This window comes from Camelus dromedarius, unplaced genomic scaffold (genome assembly GCF_036321535.1).
Source record: "Camelus dromedarius isolate mCamDro1 unplaced genomic scaffold, mCamDro1.pat HAP1_SCAFFOLD_43, whole genome shotgun sequence".
NCBI classification, from domain to species: Eukaryota; Metazoa; Chordata; class Mammalia; order Artiodactyla; family Camelidae; genus Camelus; species Camelus dromedarius.
Window position 1 is genome coordinate 780,871 of NW_026989754.1, and position 12,787 is coordinate 793,657.

General features: G+C 39.5%; 1 long non-coding RNA gene across 2 annotated transcripts in view; it reads left to right on the forward strand.

Annotated features, from left to right (window-relative positions):
• Positions 1-6,454: 6,454 nt before the first annotated feature.
• Positions 6,455-12,787, forward strand: part of LOC135320527 (uncharacterized) — a 51,478-nt gene continuing 45,145 nt past the window's right edge. Inside the window, exons 1-4 of one of the 2 annotated variants that reach the window (XR_010379697.1) lie at positions 6,455-7,241; positions 9,117-9,311; positions 10,086-10,372; positions 11,612-11,699. This is a non-coding gene — a long non-coding RNA (uncharacterized LOC135320527). The remainder of the gene's footprint in view (positions 7,242-9,116; positions 9,312-10,085; positions 10,373-11,611; positions 11,700-12,787) is intronic. The other variant, XR_010379696.1, reaches the window with a different exon arrangement.

The window sequence follows — 12,787 nt, forward strand, 5'->3', positions numbered from 1 at the left end:
AATTTTGAGCTTCTTAGAGAACACCTACTCTTAGCTCATATGTCAGATTCAACATGTCTAAAGCTGATTTCATAATCATTTTTCTTGCAGCGTATCCATTTATTCAGTGGCATAATCATTCTTCTAGTCTTGAATACCCAAAGGCTTGGAATGGTCTTTGATTTATATTTCTCTCACAACCCTCCACATATTCTTGGCTTCTGGAACTGTATGTTTTTGGTTTCAAATGTCTATTCTGATTGCTGATACTCTGATGAAGAGCGTTCATCCCTGATACAAGAATTTTTCCTTCTGCTGAATTCTTGGATATTCTCTCCCCTCCTTTCAGTCAACCTTCAGTTTTGACCCTCCAACATCTAGAGTCAAGTCAAAGACTTACCACAACCAGATCTCAGCCAGGTAGTCTCGACCCTTAATCACTTTGGCCTTACCTTATTTGTTCCAATCATTATGTGACTTAGCCTCCTAGGGTAACCTGTGCCTTATTAAAATCCAGGAGTCACCAGTCTTTTCCTATCCAGTCCTCAGTTAAAACAGCTTAGAATTGCCCTGAGAACTAGTTGGACCCCCATCCCCTTCATTGATTCTTCCCTATTTACCCAAATACTTCTAGCTCCTCTTTGTATTTCTGCACTGTTCATGATCGGTAGCCTGTAATCTAGTCTTTGAGTACTGACTTGGTACCATTGCCGGTTGGTTTCCAATGTGTCTCCTCACTTAGCTGGTAACTGGAGAAGACTCCCTTGTTCAGCCTCCTTTATACCTTCACCCTGCTTAGCATCGGGCAATAGCAGGCATCCAGGCAGTGCTAACCTACTTTATTCGCAGGGGTGGTGGTTTGGAGTATAGCTAATAACTATTAATTCAGTGTTGCAATTAAAAAAGAAAGCCAAGAAAATCCATAAAACTTTATCTCCATGTTCAGTTTAGCGCTTTACCTCAACAGTTTTCTTAACTCTGTGTTTACATTCACATAGTGTTCAGTGCTTTTACTGTTCCCTGAGGCAAGCAGGTGAGTTGTCATTATGTTTGACTTTCACATTACATTTCATATTGGATATATTTGTGCAATGACAAAACCTTCTTTTATAAGTAAACAGCTGGAAGCCCAGAGAGACTAACAGCCTAAACCAGGGTCACCTGTTTAGTGTTTGGCACAGGCCAGGACCGCGGTTCACATCTTCCAGCTGCTCCTCTTCCAGTGCCTTTTCATTCCAGTGCTGGGAAATGTAGCCCCATCAGCCAAACGGCCAAGTCTCATTGCTGCCCCTTTACCTGCCAGTGATGGCAGTGCTACAAAACGTGGCAAAGGAAAGGTCAGAAATAGGAGTGATAAAAGACATGGAAGTGCTGGAAATGGATCCTCAGCCTCTTCCTCCCTATTTGAGCACCTCACAAGTGTCCCTCTCTGACACTGCTGTTCATTGATTATAACACAGTCTTTAAAATCAGACTGATGTTTTGTAGGACATGCTTTTATCCTGGTCCCTTTCCTGCTAGTAGTCACCGTCATGGGCAGAAAGTGCCTGACTGTGCTCTGTTTGTCACTTAGGTGGGAGGGGAAGTGGGAGACAAAGCGGGTTGAACTGAAGCCGAGCTTTTTACAGCTCTGTTGTTCTAGGACCAGAGCAGTTCCACTCCTGCTTTCATCACCTCTCCACCTCTGAGTCCCAGCCACCCACTCCTGCCTGCTTCCCCACATGCCACGTCCTGGGGGAGGACAGTGTGGTTGGCAATGCCCCCTCCACCCTCCGCCTTCCGCCCTGGGAGGTGCAGGAGTCTGCTTCAACTTTTGAGCTGTTTTGGTAGTTGGGCTTTTCCAGCCTTTCTAGGCATCTGCTTTCCAGCTCTGGGAAATTGGAGATGTAACTTAACCATACAAGTTCTATACTAATGTGTTCAGTGGCATTAATATGATGTTGTCTTTAAGGTGTTCTGGGACTGGATAGGAGGTTTTTAACACAGGATGCTTCACATCCAATTCTAAAGGCCTACAGGATGCAGGTGTAATTCAAGTTCTTACATGGCTGTAAGGCAGACATGGACATTATTTTATAATATGACCATATGTTCATAGATTACGGTTAGTCCGCCGGCTCTGTATCTAATAAAAGTTTAAATTCCAAACGCTTGAAGAAAATTTGTGGACCATGTCTTTTTGCCTGTAACTAGTTGCAAAAACTGAAATCAAGACTCTACCACAAGCCAGTGTTTCCCAGTAGAGAAACCCTCTACTTTTACAACCTCTAAGTAATTCAGTGGTTCTTTGGGTGAGATGAGGGATGCCAGAGTATTTTGTTGGGACACTAGAGTGGCATGTCAAGTATTCTGGGACTGGTTACAGTTGAATCTCTGCTTCCTATATCCTGGACTGATTACAGAGTCAATGTTAGTGCGTTAACCAGCTTCTGAATGCAAGGGTAGCTAGGAAGACAACAGAGAAAATAGAAGGATATAAAGTAATGGAGAGACTTCAGAGCAGTACAAATGTTGACTTTGACACCACCAGCTGCTGACGTGAACTTGGCAGGAATTTGTGAGAAATGGTGGGTGTCACTGCAAGAAGGAGAGTCCTGCAGATTTTGGGGTGAACAGGCAAAGGGGAGAGCAGATATGGTGACCACTCGGGGGCTGATTATTTGTGTCCTGAATGTGAAAATGTCTGGTCTCCTGTTCAATTTTGCAGCCACAACTTCACGTGACTCAGGGCATTATTTCCACCAGATACCATAAAAACATAAACAACCTCTGTTTCCCAAATTGTTTGTTCTCGATCTGAGATGATTGTCCTGTGGTGGGAGGTAAGTGGGCGGTGGGTCCTATTACATCACTCCCTTTCACTAAAAGTCTACCTTGCTGCTTTTCACCCTACTGCTAGGGGTGCTGCCATTCTGTTACACCTAGACCTATAAGACAGGCTTACCTGAATCCTCACGTGAAGAGGGATAGTTATGTGCAGTTTTAAATAATTGCTTGGGTCATGTGGTCCTTTGTTCCCTCCATTGGAAATCACTATTCCAGAGCAAATAGTATGAATCTATATAAACTATATTGTTTGTAAGATGTCTTCGGAAGTTTTGCAGTAGGTTTAAATATTTGCTTGGTGATGGCCTCTTGATTGTTTGAAGGAGGCAACCCTCACTAGGGGCTTTGTTGGCTCCCTTAGATTTCCCTTACTGGCAGTAGAGTGTTCGTAGGCAGAGTTAGAAAGTTAACTGGGCTGAGAAGCCGAATTTGCCCGCAGCTGGGAATTGGTAGAAGAGTCAGTTATGGAAGGAAGGATTTAGGATTATCTGGTAGCAGAGTTGTGGGATCCAAGCCCTGGGAAACCTCAGCTTTTGTAGAGTATATTCTGTAACAATAGGCTATTGGATAACTTTAACACTTGTTATGGGATGTAGAGTTGGGGAAAGACTTAAAAGTGAAAGAACCTTAAAAAAAATCTCCAAATATTTTAAAGAAAACAGTACTCAGAATGAGAGCTTTCCTGGAAAAGACTAGTTCTTCACTTCACAGGGGAAGCAGGGAGAAAGTGTAACTGCACTTACGGTAACTTAAAAGGTAAACCTTACCCTCCCACTTAGCTGTTTCCTGGTGTAAGTTCATATTCCACATCTGTAGTTTTAGACATGATGTGTCATTTTCTGGTACTCCATTCTGCTTCTGAGTGAGAGACTGACGCAAAGTCACATAGCAATTGAAAAATTGCACAAAAGTCTTTATTGTTAAAAATGTAGATATGTGGCAGAGTGCTGCATTTGCAAATGACTTTCAGTACAGAGAACACTTAAAAGAATGCGGTGTTATTTCTTTTTTTATTCCTTTAAGCCTTTGAATAGAAGGTTTTCTTTGCAGAGTTTCTGGAGTACATCAGAACAAGCAGGAACTAAAAATAGCTTTAAGAAAGCACCAGTATCGATGTTGTTTATAGTATGGTATCTGTCTTAAAGTTAACTCTTTAAAGCAGGAAGTTGTAACTCTCAATTTCTTAAGCAAATAAAAAACATTCTTGACTCTTAATGACATACTTTGTGGGGTGAAGCCGCTTTTGCTTCCATTCTGAGCATTGAAAGGCCTTCAAGGATAATTCTACCAGTCCTCAATATTTTATTTTCCTTCTGTTGTGAACTTGTTATTAAACTTGAAGGAGATATAAATATCATTAACTTGCTACATATGTAGATATTTAGTGTTACATAGTCAGAAAATTTGTGTACATCACACGTATCTACATAATTCCCCAGGTTCCAACTGTGTTCCTGATAAAAGAATGGTGGGAAATGGCATTATGGGGATATGTCTTACAGTACACAGTGTTTCCCCTGTTCCCTCTACCAGATCTGGATATTCTTTCATCTTTCGGCTTCTAGAATTTCTACCTCTTTTTCTTAAGACAGGTGTAACTCATCCCCCTGCTCACACAAATATGCGTACACACACACACACACACACACACACACACACAATGTGCCATAGGGAGTAGCGTGCACCATCCCATTCTCTGACTACAGCTCTGATCCCACACACTGGAGGCAGTGTCTTGCACGAATTCATTTGTAAGTTCCTTTTTAAAACTCGGGTGGTCGGGAAATAGGACTGATATCCTCACCTAGTAGGCAAGCCCTCAAGGATAACTTCTATGGTTAATGCCAGGGTATCTTAATGTTTGAGTACCTGGGTTTCATGTCTTCCTGTACCACCTGTGTGACCCATGATTCCCACAGTTCTGTCTCCCGTTAGACTTTTTCTCTCAAACTCTGGACTCTTATAATATTCTGCTGATTTGGCATCTTCACTTGGAACTCTGATATCTTAAAACCAACATGTGTAAAAACTGAGCTCTTTGTCCTCCTACCCCCCAAACTGGTTCTTTATGCAGCCTCCCCCATTCAGTTAGTGGAAACTTAATCCTTCCAGCTGCTTGGGTCAAAAATCTTGGAGTTATTCTGACTTTCACTGACATACCACATGAATTCTGTCAATAGATCTGGTTTGACACTGCCTTTAAAACATATCCAGAGCCCAGCCACTTCTCACCATGGCTCCTGCTTCCACTGCTGCTTCCCTGCCCTGAGCCACTGTCCTCTCCTCCTGCATAGCCCTTCTCAGTAGCTTCCCACCTTTCATCTCTGACCCGTTTGCACTATTCTCACCCCGCAGTCAAGTGAGCCTTGAAAACCTAAGTTAGATTGTGTCGTCCTTCTGCAGTGCCTCCCCATTTCACTCCGGGTAAAAGCCACAGTCCTTACAATGTCCTCCAAGGCCATACAGGATCTGCACTGACCCTTCTCCGCAGCTCCAGCCGTGCCCCCATTCTGGAACATGCGAGGTCACGCTGGCCTTGGTGATGGTTATTCCGTCCTCCTGGGACTTCTCACCTCCTAGTCTTAATTCTAACCTCAGTTCACAGTGTGCCCTGCTCTGGTATTTAATACAACATCACCCTCATCCTATACCCTCAACTCTCTTTACTTTGCCCTTTTTACTTTTTTCCATGGTTCCTCTTTCCTAGCATGCCACCTCCTCTGCTGCTCTGTTGTGTGTATTGTCATCTCCACCCCCCACCCCAGCTAGACTCCAACCAAGCTCCGTGAGGACAGGACTTTTGTTTTGTTTATTGATCTATTCCAAGTGCCTAGAGTAGTCCTGGGTACATTGTAGGCCGTCAAAAATTATTTGCTGAATAAATTAAAAGGCTATTTTAAAAATGAATCATCCTTTCATTAACAGGTGAGGAAAGGAAGCTGCATGAAGGAAAATGGTGCAGTAAATAATGATATTTGCCTGTTGTACTATGTATGATATATATATATGTGTTTTAGTCTTAATTTGGTATCTCAGTTTCTTAATTTAATAGCTGTATTAAGGTGTAATTTACAGGCCATACAATTCACATATTATAATTGTACAAGTCAGCCATTTTAACTATTTCTAGAGTTGTGCAACTGTGTCCTCATAAAGTCCCCTTGTGTCCATCCTTATGCAGTTCGCCCTCCCCTCAGTGGCACCCTGATTTTATTTGTTTTTGTTTTTTTGGCAATCACATCTGAAAAGAATAAATTACACAGCAGTACTAATATAGCTTTGCACTTTTAGAAATGACACACTTAAATATGAAATCAGGAGTCATTGCTGAATGTAGGCAGCAGTATCAGACATCGGTGAGAAGAATGGACTTGAGTGTCAGACTGGCTGCGATATTACCCAGCTCCACCATTTACCAAGTTACCCAAATTATTTTCTGTCTCAAGCTCTATGTCTGTTATATGGGTGTAATAATAGCAGCTTACAGAATTGTGAGGATTAAGCAAACAGGGAAACAAAATTTAGTATAGTGGCCAGCTTATGTTATTACATAAGAAATAGCCTTGCAGGTAGAGAGCAAAATTCAAATCAGTTTCTAAAGTATGTGTAAAATATGATCCAGTTCCTGCCTGGTTTGTAAACACGTATGCCTACTGCAGAATATAAAAGCAGGCTAATTTCCAACAGAAAAGATCATTTCTCAGCATTTCTTTCAAAGGTAGTTGCAAAATAATTTTTACTAAATTTTCTGTGCCCATCTCTGACAGAGCTTTGACACCAGGGAAGTAATTATCTACATTTTTGTTAAAATGATGCTGACCATCAGGAAGTGTTCCGAATTATATTTTAGCCTTTATGTTGGGAAATATTGTGAAACTTCTTCTAAATTAATGGGGGAGGGGCATTCATTGTAGCTCTTGTAGCCTGATAAGGCTTCTCTAAATTATCTTTTTTTAAATTTTAATTAAAGTAATTAATTAATTTTTTGCAGGGGGTGGTAATTATGTTTTTATTTATTTTATTTTTATAAGAAGTTCTGGGGATTGAACCCAGGCCCTTGTGCATGCTAAGAATATGATCTTTCACTTGAGCTATACCCCCCTAAATTATCTTTAATAAGGTCTTTTTCTCTGTTTTGTTATTTTCTTTTATGTACAGATGCACAAAGCAGGGTCATCAGAAGCCTCTCAATTCCAAAGATGATTATAGTGAAAAACATTGCACAGTGACAGTGAATCCTTGGAATATGAAGAAAGATTGTAAAGTCCTGAATGAATTAAGAAGGAATTGTTACATTAACTTACATGTAACCATGGCTCTCTTACCTTTATTTTTCACTTTATAATGAAGATATTCCTCACCCGTCAAGGTTGCTTTGTTAGATATAGGGAATATCTAAAGCCTTTTCTGGAAGTTTTTTAAATAAATAAGAGCAGGTTATTTATCAGAAGTGTGAATGGTGTAATCTGCTCTGTCTAGTATGGTAGCCACCAGCCACATGTGACTATTGTGAATTGAGATGTTCTATAAGTGGAAAATACATAATATATTTTCAAGACTTCGTACAACAATAATAATGTAAAATATTTATTAAAAGTTTTCAAAGTGTTAATCACTTTTGAAATGATAGTATATTGGATATTTTGGGATAAATATAATTATTCCTGGAATTAAGTACACTTGTTCCTTTTTATTGTCTAAATGGGATTACTGGAAAATTGTGACTTGCACTATGTTTCTATTGACAGTGCTGGCTTCTAACTTATTGCAAATAATATGAAAAAAACTTTGATTAAGTATTTTATAATTGAGTAGTTGATTTCCATCATATTATTTTCAGGTGTACAACACAGAGGCTCAACATCTTTATATATTATATTCCATTTAATGTCACCATAAAATAATGGCTATATTTCCCTGTGCTGTATTATACAGCCCTATAACCTATCCATTTTATACATAGTACTTTTTACCTCTCAATCCCTTACCCCCTTCCTGCCTCCCTCTCCTCCTTCTCCCCATTGGTAACCACCAGTCTGTTCTGTGTACCTGTGAGTCTATTTCTGTTTTATTATAGTAATTAATTTGTTTTATTTTTTAGATATACATATAAGTTAATAAATAGAATATTTGTTTTTCTTTCTCTGACATATTTCACTTAGCATAATACCCTGTAGGTCCATCCATGTTATTGCAAAAGACATTATTTAATTTTTTAATGGCTGAGCAGTATTCCATTGTGTGTGTGTGTTCATGTGTATATATGTGTGTGTATATGCGTGTATATATGTAAATATACATATATATATAATATACCACAACTTCTTTATCCAGTCATCTGCCAGTGAACATTTGGGTTGTTTCAGTGTGTTGGCTATTGTAAATAGTGCTGCTGTGAACACTGGGGTGCATGTGTCTTTTTGAATTATATTTTTCTCCAGACATATACCCATGAATGGGATTGCTGGATCACACGGAAGTATATTTTCAGTTTTTTAAGGAAACTCTATACTGTCCTCCATGGTGGCTGCAACATTTACATTCCCACCAACCGAGTAGGAGGGTTCCTTTTTCTCTTAAAAGGTCAAAAATTCTCTACATTTATATACTTTCCTTACAGTTTAGGACACAATTTGGCAAAAGCCAGATAGAATTTAATAGGAGTAAATACAGTATTTTTTCAAATGTCCATGCATTATGGATAGATATGTTATTGATGAGTTGGTTCCCTATTTTTGTAGATGCAGAAGTTTTTATAGCTTCACAGACATTTCAGTCTTGCAGAAAGAAAAATGTCTTTGCATTTTGCTGAACTTGTCCGGGTGGCTTTATGGAATTTGGTCCAGGCCTGCAGAGGTGAATACACATCCAAACCTGAACCATTTGAATGTCTGCAAGATTTTAAGAGTCTAGAATGTCAGATCTGGACTATAACTCTGGTGAATGACATCAGTGAGTGGACTCAAGAAAACTCCATTTGAGTGCAAAGCCTTTCATAAGCCAAAAAAGGCTTTGAAATTGTGGCAAAGCCAGAGACTTTTGTGCACCACATATGGCCACAAACCCATGGGGACAACCACAGGCCTTCTGGAGTGCCAAGGGAATTCCATGTGAGGAGTCCAGCACTCACAGGAATCCAACAAGTCCCTGCCAGCCAGAGCACCTTCATTGCTACTGTGGTATTTTGAGCAAATGTCTTTTCTTCAGGTTCAAATTGGTTTGTTGTTTTTTTTTTAATAAAAGAAAATCAAACAACTTCTTGTTCCCGTGGTGAAAGTAAAAGTCTAACATTTTCTGATTTCTTTTGACAGAGAAAACTTGAGCCTATGAATCTAAACTCATCTGTGATGGTCTGCAGCTGGGAGCAAGCAGATCAGTGTCAGTCCCTTTGCAGCCGTTGGCTGGGAGCCTGCATGTTCCCTGGAATGATATTTGAAACATGTCACCCTAGCCGTGCCTTTGCTCTGGACTGGGAGGCGAGTCAGTCAGAATCTGCATTATGGAATGTATGTTTCAGATCCAAAGCTAGGAGATCTTTTTTAATAGCCAGAGAATGTAGTCATAAATATATCTATTAATGTATTTATGCAAGAACAATTTTAAAGTTTTTTTATTATAAAAATTTCCCCCAAAATTGAAAATGAAAGAACATTGGAATTAAAATCCAATGGAATTAAAAACAGTGGAATTAAAAATCATCTGTACCTTAGTTATACATAAAGAATCTTAAAATCCTTCTAAACATTTTTTTGTTCAAATGTAGATATTTTTCCCTTCCAAAAATGAAAATTATTATTTCACATTTTTTTCTTTTTCCTTTTATTATATATTCCATATTAATAAATATAATTCTTTTAAATCCCTTTTAATGGCTGTTTAACATTATATTGAACAGATATGTAAATAGTCCTAGGTTTAAGAAATTTAAAAAATTGTCATTACAATGCCCCTGCAAAGAATTATTTCGTGTTTCTATTTTTAGTTACTAATTTGGACTAAAAGTTAACAAGTTTACTTTTCTTCATCTAAAACATTGGTTATTTTATGAATGAATTGTAAGGATTTTAAATAACTTTTCAGTAATTTCAACAAAGAAATTAACTTTAAGGCAAAAATGTATGATGGTTTGCAAATCTATTTTCATTATATCTTCACTTTTACCAGTGTCATATCTGTGTGTGTTTGCACAAGTGCTTTAACTACCAGCAATGTAAGAAAAATCTGTGTACTAAAAATGTGAAAATAGTTTCCTGGTTTGTGTTTTCATTCTCCCAATATAGGTTTTGGATGACAAGCTTGTATTTGCAAATGTACACACCCTGTGGGAGGTGCTCTGTACATACGCTGAGATACTGTACATAAAATTGCCTCTGAATCCCAATCATCTGAAAACCGTGTCCTCAGCCTTTGATACCTTCAGCTGTTTTATGAAAGTCCTCCAAGTGGATGAAAGTATCAACAACCGGAACAAGAGTTTTTCATTGCCCTATTTGAGAAGAGCTGCGTGAACGACTTTTATATTCAGGATAGAGATACATTCATCAATCCAACCACCAGGAGCCTCACTGTAAGTCTAAACCGAGTTTAGCTGCTGTCTTGGGGGTGATTTAGAACCTGCTGTTGAATTATAAGTGATTTGGTTTTGTTGGTTTGGTTTGGTTTTTAAAAGCTGCCCATAAAAATGAAAAAAGAGAAAGAAAAGAAATATGCCTACAGATTCCTGTTAGGATAGTAAACAGTGGCTGGTTATTTACCCTGTATAAACCACACGCTTTCTTAGAATCTATTTAGGTTTACTTCATCCTTTCTCAGATCAAGTATCAAGTAAGGGACAGTTTTAAAAAAAAATTCAGGATTAACTGGCTTGTGAGCTCCGGGATCTGCAAGGCAGCTTTCCCTTCCCATGGTGTAAGTCAAATGGCAGAAATGAAATAAAGCACTTCATGTATCCTCCGGTGTTAACAGGAAAAGGTGAGTCTTCTTGACCTTGTTACTTCCTGGGTAAAATGAAGATAATATGTCAGGAGTCGACAAGCCCATTTAGGGCAGGAACCATGTTGTCTTGTTCACTGCTGAATCCCAAGCACCAGGAAGGCTGAGTTTAACAAGTGGGTGAATGAATGAACTGTAGTTCCCCCAGAGTTACCATGTGGGGCAGTGTGGATTAGCAGCTAAGAGCATAGACTCGAGAGGTGAGGGTACAGCTCAAGTGATGGGGCGCATGCTTAGCACGCATAAAGTCCTGGGTTCAGCCCCCAACACCTCCTCTAAAATAGACAAATAACCCTAATTACCTCCCCACCCCCCACCAGAATTACCTTATTATCTCCCTGCCACCAAAAAAAAAAAAAAAAAAAAGGTAGAAGTGGCCAAGAGCATAGACTCAGGCTGGAACACTTGTGCTGGTTTCTCGCTGTCTACCTTGTAAAAGTCATTTAGCCTCTGTGTTTATCAAGTTCCTCATCAATAAAATGGGGATAATAATAGTACCCACCTCGTAGAGATGCTATGGGGATTAATGAATCTGTTTGAATTTTAGAACAGCCTTGGCTAATAGTAAGTACTATGCATTTGCCAGCTCTTTTCATAATTACTGACAGATGTTATTATCAACCAAAGAAGTATTAGTTCTTTGTAAGGGAAATGCATGTTAGACCATTTCATTTATCATTTTCTGTAATTCAGGCTTTTTCCCTCTGAAATACCATTTTCTGTCTGTGCACTAGTAAATCACAGGGCTTTCCAAATTTCATCTGTCTGAGTTCTTGTCATGATGACAATACTGCAGAGTTTTGACATTTTTTAGGGACTCCATCTGAGATGACAGCAACCCCTCAAATTCAGAAGCACTTCTCTAACTGACAACATCTCGCATGAAATGAAGTTTGTAAAATGTAAGAGCTTCAGACGCTAAATGATGCCATAAATGCAAAGATGTTATATCTAAGCTCTTTAAATAAATCCTGTCATTGAAATAAAGGAAATACTATATTATAGCACTCTATGACTTTGTTACCTTGCTATCCGTTTATCTGACTCTCTAAGACAAAAGAAAGCAAAGACTGAGATTGATCATTACTACTGTGTGGTACACGTATTTGTGGATGAAGACCATACTGAAATGCACTGTCTAAGATACTAAAATGGACACTAAACAGCTGCTTGATGCACATGCATGAACAGAACAGGGAGCTGGTTGCAGGGAGCAGACACTGAGCTTCCTGGATCAGAGACTCAGCATAGCAGTCCAGCCCAGCAGTCCACATGTTTTATATTTATATCCCAGCAAAATTAGCAGTGAGAGTCTGAAATGAACTTTGGGGACACTTGCAAACAGCTGTCATGATTACTAATGTGGGACACCAGGATTCTACAGTGTTTAGTTGGCATCTGCACACAACCATTTCTTTTCCACTAAAGCCTGTTGTAATTGCTGGTTCCACATCCAGGCTGAGGAATCATCTCATGTGGTGTTTGGGAGGGAGGTAAGTGGAGTCAGGACCCATGCTAAGGCTGGGTGGGTAATAATCTGGTTCTAGTACAGGAGAAAGGAAAGTAGGTCAGGTGGGAAGGAGAATGACTGGATTTAAATTTTGTTTCTTGAGTAAGCTAAATATATAACATCATGTCAAGTTTCTTTATTGTTTATATTCCATGTGCTGTCACCGAATAACTACTGAATTGTGGGGACAAAAAAGCCTGGGTTTTAGAATTGACCCTGCCCCTAAACAGCCAGAGTCCAGGTTCCTCTGGGTGTCCAAGGAGGGGGCTGCTGCCTCCACTGAAGCAGTTTGGGCACTTGGGTGGCGTAGTTTTTTTTGCTGTGGAAGACTGGCCCGGTTGTAGGACATTAAGCATCTGCAAGGCCCTCACCAGGTACCCACGGTGGTCCCAGGACTGTAACATCCAAGTGTTCCTTTCCAGCCACGTTTGCAAATGACCCTCAAGGGGTTAGTATTAATCCTTGGTGAGAATTATGAAA